The following is a 9,424-nucleotide window of genomic DNA, read 5'->3' as shown; positions in this document are numbered from 1 at the left end:
TTCAATGGATCAATTCAGATACACACTAATGTTGGCTGACAAGACGTGGTCTATTCTCAGGGACTGCCCATAGACCACGTGACATTTTACGGTGAGTGCACGGAGGTGTGTTAATTCAATCATTATGGGGTCAGATAGTCTAATATAGTGAACTGCGTAAAATTTGAACTACTTTTTATCAATCTCGTTTCAACAACTTTATATATGCTCTTCCGAGTTTGGGTTTTAAGGTACATCGATCCCTGCTATCACTTGTCGAAGCAACCGAAACAACCCTATCTATAAAGAATTGGCAATTCATATTCGCAATATTGAAGGGAGTTTTTGATAAACGATCATCAGAGATCGGTAATCATATTTATGAACAGTAGAGTTCCAGCAAATGTTTTCAAAATCTTTATCACTCTGTGTGTCGTTCAGTAGAAATGTGTTTAACGAAACTGCATGAATAACATACAATAAAACTTCAAGTTTAAAAAACCAATAAAAGGGGTTTCACTAAAGAGCGTAAAATGTTCGTTTCATAAAATTGCGATTAAAATATTCAAAGATTGCCTTGGTGATCGCGACGTTTACGCAGAAAAATATTTAACGTAGCGTTTAACGCCGTTTAGTGAATTCCATTTATATTTTTTTAAGATGATTGTTGCTTTGAACTGTAGCGATGTGCGTGTAGAAAAGAAACACGTAGATGTCGACGAATTTGTGTCACTATATATTGAAACTTCGATAGAAGTTCGTGAAGAGATTGCTTCCAAGGATGTTGAGCAATTCTAACGATTACGATGAATCGAAGAAACAACCAGTGTAAGAAAATCAATGAGCAATGGTTTGTAGTTATTTTTACATGTTTTCATGGTTGTTTTTGTCTTAGTTAAGTTAGTTGTATCTGGTGAAGCAACATGTGGGTAGTGTCTAAGAAAATAAAGGCTTATTCATACTTAGTCATCACTCCTTTCCTCTCCAGGTTACTGTTTTAAACTGGAGCACCCACCTTCTTGTGTTTTTCTGTCAAAAAATAAAAAAATATTAAAAAAAATATAAAAAAATGTTAAAGCTATGGCCATTACATTATAACATTATCAGACAAGCACCCCCCCCCCCCCCCCTTATGACCAAAAATTACACTAAATTGTTAGTATTCTGAAGTCAATTTGAACTATGTTAAGGTAAAATTTCAACTTCAAACAATATCACTTCCTCCACAACCATGCGGCTCCATTGTGACCTGATAGAAAAACTTTTTTTTTTCGCGCTTAGCGCAAAAATGCGCAAACAGTGACCTATACAGCCAAAAACTAGACAAAATTGCACGTCAGATCCGGGATACGGCGTCGTTTTCTGATGTTTCCTAAACAAGTACTGGATCTCTTTAATACGATTTTTTTCTTCAAAATTTCATAAAAGTCAATATGTTTGCGTATTGTAAAAAAACATAATAATTTTGTGATTGAATTCCAAACAATCCCTGAAATGTAATGGCTATTCATACCCAAAAACACAAAAAATATTGTCACGTTATTCAAGCCTTCCTAACATTTACAACGAACTCATGAAGGAAGCTCATAAAATAAAGACAATAAATACTAATATTGTAGCACCTAAAACTTCAACTTTGAAAAAATCTACAAGACTCAATTTTCGACCAAATCTCTTGAAAATTTGGGATTTTCTTAGTTGAAGTATCTATAATGGAAGAAAAATATTAGAAAAATAAAATATTGAAGTCGATTTTTGAGGTTTTGTCCGGCTTCCGGCCACTGTGCACCGTGCAGTCGAAAACTTTGAAAAGATATCCGGTAATCGACCGCCTGTCACTGATATCATTCGCCCAGTCAGCGTCGCAAAAAGCCGTTACCAAATCCGCATCATCTCGTCCAGTGCAGTGGAGTCCCAAATCCAAGGTTCCCTTTATGTAGCGCAAGATACGTTTCAGGTACGTCCAGTGGATGTCTGTTGGGCAAGACTGGAATTGGCTGTAGTAGTTTACTGCGGCCAGCAGATCCGGACGACTAGTCAGGGCCACATACATGAGACAGCCTATTAGTTCTTTATATGGCTTTTTCGTTCGGTTCTCCTCAACGCCCTTGTCCAATCGAAGACGACACTCCATCGGTATAGAGCTTGCCTTACAGTCAGTCATGTTGAAACGATCGAGTAGGGCTTCCAGGTATCTGCGTTGGCTTATTCGCATCGTTCGGCCTTGCAGATTCCGTTCCACCTTCATCCCAAGAAAACTGGAAATTTCTCCTCCATCTGTCATGTCGAAACCTGTGGCTAGACTCCTTTTGACAGCTTCGATTTCATTTGTGTCATGCCCAATGACAAGAATGTCATCGACATACAGAATCAAGAAAATCTTCTTCTTGCCAGTGCCGCGCCTATACAAGCATTGATCGCTCTTCGATCGTCGAAATCCCAGTTTAGTCACAAAGTCATGAAACTTGTCATTCCATGCTTTGGAAGCCTGTTTGAGGCCATAAATGGACTTATTTAGTTTACAAACCAGGCCATTTTCTTGGTGCATACCCTCGGGCTGGGTCATGTAAATATCCTCAGAGAGTACACCATTCAAAAATGCTGTGCGCACGTCCATTTGATGGACAGACATACGCTCCTGATTGGCTATCGCCAGCATGACCCTCAGAGTATCTAATTTGGCGACTGGCGAGTACGTTTCGGTAAAGTCAATCCCCTTCTTCTGGGAAAAACCTCTGGCTAACCTTGCTTTAAAACGATCCGGTTGTCCATCGTCACCAGGCTTGATGCGGAAGATCCACTTACATGTTATTGGCTTTCGCCCCTCCGGAAGCTTGCACAGGGTCCACGTCCCATTTCGCTGAAGTGAGTCCAGCTCTTCTTGAACGGCCAACTTCCAGGATGGCCAGTCAGCTCGCGTTCTTAACTCAGCAATCGTATCCGGCAGGTTGTTCACGTAATCCATGGCACCAAGCGCCACGCCAGCGAAGGTCATGTCATAATCCTTATGCCATGACGGCGGCTTTCGCTGCCGGCGGGCATCACCTTGCTCAGCTCTTGGTTCAGCAGCAATATCCAGCCGACCACCCACGATCACCACTTTCATGCCGGCCGACTCAACTTTGCTAATCGAAAACAAATTGCAGCGCGCCTCCGGTATGAATAACACTCGGCTCACGGTGGACTCGATCACTTTTTCTCCGACGACTGACACCACAGGCACATCACCAACGTACTTCGCTGTAACCCACTCGCCGTTCTTCGCCACGGCAATTTTCATCGGCTTTTCGAGCAGCGAGAGTTTTGAAAACAAACTTTTGTCATTGCATATGTGTTCGGTGGCGCCCGAGTCCACGAACCACTGCACTCGGTTGATCGCCGGCGTCGGCAGCGTCGACGGCTTGCTTTTGCATTCATCTGCCAAAAACACTACACCACCACCACCATCGTTTGGCTCTGCTCTCGGCTCGGCACTGAAAGCCGACGATGATTTCACCGTTTTCTTTTCACTTTTTGCTTTGTCGGGGCAGTTCGCAATTTTGTGCCCCTCTTTCTGACAGCCGAAGCACTTCCACACTCTCTTCTGTTTCGGCTTCGAGATGTGGCGTGCGGCGGCTTTACCACTACCACTGAAGGCAGCGGAGTCGTTCTGGTCTCCACAGTCCACACACATCACTCGCGGCCATCGATTTTCGCTTAATCTCTTCGTCGAGAAGTCTACACTTAACGAATTCCATCGTTATTTGTTCTTCCGGTTGACTCTCGATCGACGTCACGACGGCATCGTACTCCGAGCCTAATGACAATAGCAAGCGGCACACGACGTCGACATAATCGATTTTTCCACCAGCATTCCGAAACAAGCGAATGAGCCGATCGTACTTCACAAAATAATCTTGTAACGGACCGCCCGAGTGACGTAGCTCGAACAACTCGCGATTCAGCTGCATACGTTTTGCGACACTTTTTCTCTCAAAAATACGCACTAACGTGTCCCACATCTGTTTCGCCGAGCTCTTCCCGTGAAGTAACTCTAACTGGTCATCGTGGATTCGCGACACGATGACGGATTTGCACTTTTTGTCCTTCTTCTGGCGCTCCGCGTAGGCCTTTTGTTTTTGCTGTATCACTACCGCCGAATCGTCATCTTCCACTTTTAACTCGTCTACGTCCTCTATGTTCCTCTAACAAGGTCATCATTCGAAATTTCCACGAGACGAAGTTGTGGCCATCAAACATGGCGACTCGACGAATCTCGTCCCTTCCGGAATCCTCCATGATGCACACAAAAACACTCAACTCCGCGATTTTTCACAGCACCAGAACTCGAACTACTTCCGCGACGCAATCCGGAACCGGTCCTGGGCCCATAACCTAATGGGATAACCGGACAATTCGGATAAAGACCGATAACTTGCTAGTTATAACAAACGCGTCTTTATTGATCGAGTTACTTTTACAGAGTGAACAATGGGTGTATGAGTGTCAAGTCTCTGGAGAGATCTCGGATAGAAAATGTGGAGAGTACACTGTTAAATGGTATTACCTGATTTATACCTTATTAAACTGTTCTGTACTCCTCGTCGAACCAATTGTTTCTTCGATATCGTTCAACGTACCCGACAGTGCTCTTCGCTTCGTTGTTGATGGCTGCTTTGACTGTTCTCCAACAGTTCTTCAGAGGGGCCACTTCGAGCTCACCGTAGTCAGACAACGCCGCTTCGAGATTCTGCGCTTATACGGTGGAAGTTTTCGGAAGTTTCCGTAACTGCTAGATGGTTTTGGGTGGCTGCTGGTACTGAACATTGTTAATAACGGAAAGTTTTGGACGCGGTTTGACCATCACCGTCAGTGGTACGAGTCGATATTAGTGGCACGATAGGTGTTGTCGTCGATAATGTCGGAGAAGTGCCGTCCGTTAATCAGAACGTGGTCGATTTACGGTTCTGTTTACTGATCTCCAGGTGTAAGGATAAAAGAGGCTGTTACGGAAGAAGGTGCTACGAATGGTCATTGTACGCGCCCTGCGCGTGCAGAATGAACAAATGCCTTGCAGCTGTCGACCACCGGTTATATGCGAACGAAGCGATTCCTGCCAGACTGCTTCTGGTTATTTGTGCTCCGAATGGGCGGAGCCTACTACGCGGCGAGAGGAGCGATGACCGTCTAATTTCACTAAGAGAAAACCCTATATATTGTATCCATTTTGTTCATTTTCTAACAGTCATTAATAAACCGTCGTCGTGAACGGAGCAGCGAGCAAGTGTTTTTCTTTCACTCGAGCCGAACAGTGGTGGTGGCTGCAGTGGTTTCTTCTTTCCTTCGACCGAAGCCGAGTCAGTGGTGTGTGCGCTGCTTCTTGCGAGTCGACGTCGTGTGTGTGCCGTTTCTTCCCAAGTCAGCGGTGGCGGCCAGGAGGGCAAACGTGTTGCGTCCTGTTTAGCGTCGTCGTTGACTAAGCCGTGGTGCGGTGCGTTCGGTGCATCAGGAGGAGTAGCTGTGTCCGTGCCGTGCTTGATTGGTTGTGATACCGAAGGAGTGGATGCCAAGAGTTATTCTAATAGTTATTCGGAAACATTTTCCTTCCTTTTTGGCGTCCCTCCTCTCGCGTTATCATCGACAAACAAGCGGCGGCGGGCAGATCGAGCGAGAGTTCGGCAATCCAGCCGTGGTCCTTCGAGCGGAGGTTCTTGGTAGCGGTGGCTGATAACCGTGGTGTGCACGGTCGTCGGCTTCGAGTGGTCGGTAGCTGCAACGAGTGCAGCTGTCGGCATTCCCCAACGTCGGCTGGTGATCGTGGCCAGCACGGTCGTCGGTAGCGAGTGTGTGTCCCCGTCGGTGGCTGCAACGAGCGCAGCTGTCGGCATTTCCTAATCGGTGGCTGGTAACCGTGGCGTGCACGGTTGTCGGCATCCAGTGGCCGGTGGCTGCAACGAGAGCAGCTGTCGGCATTCCTTCATCGGTGCAGGCGGTGGCTCTGGGTAAGTCGTTGGTGCTGCTAATCCAGGTAAGTGCAACGAACCTATCTCCAGAAAAGTTGTGTACCCAACAGTCATGTTCTTGGAGATGGTGAAATCAATGGGACGTTGGTTAATTCCGTTCTTCATCTGGCCATAGCTGAACTTCCCAATCGTCGGTCTGAATTCCTCCTCCTGGCTTACCTGAGCGTTTAATTCTCCTATCATAATCTGGCTTCGGCAGCGTTCATACTCGCGTTCGACCTGCGCGTAAAACGCGTTTTTGTCATCATCAGTGCTTCCGGAGTGAGGGCTGTGCACCTTTATTAGACTGAAGTTGAAGAATCGGCTCTCGATCCGCAACCTGCACATTCTTTCGTCGATCGGCCACCAACCGATCACGCGCCTTTGCATGTCGCCCATGATGATAAAATCTGTTCACTGCTCACGTGTGTTGCCACAACTCTGGTAGATGGTATGATTACCTCTAAACGTTCACACCATGGATCCTGTCCAACACACCTTTTGCTGCCATAAGATGCCTAATAAGTGACCCTTCAATTCATCGGCGAGTATGCGGGTGCTTCCGATGAAGTTGGGAGATCAGTCCTTTTTGATCGCTGTGGTCGCCGCCATTGGTATCGGTTAGCAAAATTCTCTTGTTGATTTTTCGAAGCTTGTCGTTTATGACTGGCTTGCAGGGCCTGACACCAACTCACTCTCCAGGGAACTGGGCTTACCTTCCCGGAAGCTACGGACTCAGTATTGGCATTTCCTACAAGTACGGTGCTAAATAGCTAGACTAAAGCGATAGTTTACATTCGTGTATTTCTCGATTGTAGTTGGATTTTCAATTCATTATGTTAGGAACATGAACTAGCGCTTCTATGGTCCCATCAAACAGTCTGCCTCTTCACATTACTTATGGAGTGGAGAAGCAAGAATCCAAGCCCAGTAGAAAAGTGAAGAACCTCCGAAAACTCGGGTTGAATTACTTTTTCGGAGCAAGCAGCAAGTAGAGGTATAGCTCGCCAAGAGGAGTGCTAGTGGCAGACAGGCAGTGGAGCAGCAAAAGGCGATGAGATGGATTTTTTAATGTATTTCTAAAATGCATCCAATTTCGCAAACTCATTTTCATGGTAAATACATTTCCATCGATCATCACACACCACGAGCGTTTCGCTTCTTTCTCTGGGGCGCTGTTAGTTGGAGGGAATAGAAGCGAAGGAGAGCAATGGGAGGTGCGCGGGACAATGGGCAATGAGTGAGGAATAGAGCGCTGAGTGGTGCTGCTGCTGCGGTGGAGCAGTGATTGAAGAATTGGTTTTTCATGAATGAAACTCTGCTCCGGTGATTGCTTCTGTGGCTCTGAGATAAGAGAAGGAGGAAGAACGAGGGAAGAAGTGCGTGATAAATGTGTAATAAGTACTGAGGAAACTTATCACTTAAAAGTTCGAGAAGGAAACGGAAAGACGGGGTAGGAGCGATGGGAGTGATGACTGCAATGAGGAATGAGGAGCTATCTATAAACTTGCCGAGCTCCAATCTAGCAGTGTAAATATTAGATACTCAATTAAGGTACTAATCGATGGTTGGGAAATGTACTGACTGACTCGATGCCGTCGACACTGCTTCAGTGAGAGACTCTGTTATACTAGTGGCAGCAGTCAGCAATGTGTATGCAAATCGAATAAATGAATGAATGAAACGCCGGTTACCGGTTGCCAGTGCGCCGTACCGGAATTCGATTCTTTGCTTTGGCATCGCTGCCCCGGGTATCGAAGTGTGTTTACTTCGATCATCAAGTTTTCAGTATGCACACGTTCTATCTAGTCATAGAGCAGCAGCGAGCAGAAGGTATGACTGTCTATCTGTCACTGTCCGTTCGTCTATCTGAAATTGTTGATCGAGTCAGCCTTGGGTAAACACGAGGAGACGAGTCAGATATAGGCAATATACACACTTTAATGACGTTGTCGATGGCGAAGAATGGCTTTCTACCATGGCTTTCCTAAAGTGGTTCACGAAATGATGTGTACATTCGTCAAGCTTCTTTATTCTGACTTCTAGACAGACAGACAGACAGACAGACAGACAGACAGACAGACAGACAGACAGACAGACAGACAGACAGACAGACAGACAGACAGACAGACAGACAGACAGACAGACAGACAGACAGACAGACAGACAGACAGACAGACAGACAGACAGACAGACAGACAGACAGACAGACAGACAGACAGACAGACAGACAGACAGACAGACAGACAGACAGACAGACAGACAGACAGACAGACAGACAGACAGACAGACAGACAGACAGACAGACAGACAGACAGACAGACAGACAGACAGACAGACAGACAGACAGACAGACAGACAGACAGACAGACAGACAGACAGACAGACAGACAGACAGACAGACAGACAGACAGACAGACAGACAGACAGACAGACAGACAGACAGACAGACAGACAGACAGACAGACAGACAGACAGACAGACAGACAGACAGACAGACAGACAGACAGACAGACAGACAGACAGACAGACAGACAGACAGACAGACAGACAGACAGACAGACAGACAGACAGACAGACAGACAGACAGACAGACAGACAGACAGACAGACAGACAGACAGACAGACAGACAGACAGACAGACAGACAGACAGACAGACAGACAGACAGACAGACAGACAGACAGACAGACAGACAGACAGACAGACAGACAGACAGACAGACAGACAGACAGACAGACAGACAGACAGACAGACAGACAGACAGACAGACAGACAGACAGACAGACAGACAGACAGACAGACAGACAGACAGACAGACAGACAGACAGACAGACAGACAGACAGACAGACAGACAGACAGACAGACAGACAGACAGACAGACAGACAGACAGACAGACAGACAGACAGACAGACAGACAGACAGACAGACAGACAGACAGACAGACAGACAGACAGACAGACAGACAGACAGACAGACAGACAGACAGACAGACAGACAGACAGACAGACAGACAGACAGACAGACAGACAGACAGACAGACAGACAGACAGACAGACAGACAGACAGACAGACAGACAGACAGACAGACAGACAGACAGACAGACAGACAGACAGACAGACAGACAGACAGACAGACAGACAGACAGACAGACAGACAGACAGACAGACAGACAGACAGACAGACAGACAGACAGACAGACAGACAGACAGACAGACAGACAGACAGACAGACAGACAGACAGACAGACAGACAGACAGACAGACAGACAGACAGACAGACAGACAGACAGACAGACAGACAGACAGACAGACAGACAGACAGACAGACAGACAGACAGACAGACAGACAGACAGACAGACAGACAGACAGACAGACAGACAGACAGACAGACAGACAGACAGACAGACAGACAGACAGACAGACAGACAGACAGACAGACAGACAGACAGACAGACAGAC

Source organism: Aedes albopictus, chromosome 1 (genome assembly GCF_035046485.1).
Source record: "Aedes albopictus strain Foshan chromosome 1, AalbF5, whole genome shotgun sequence".
Lineage (NCBI taxonomy): Eukaryota > Metazoa > Arthropoda > Insecta > Diptera > Culicidae > Aedes > Aedes albopictus.
The sequence above is the reverse complement of the archived record's forward strand: the minus strand, read 5'-3'. Positions refer to the sequence as shown.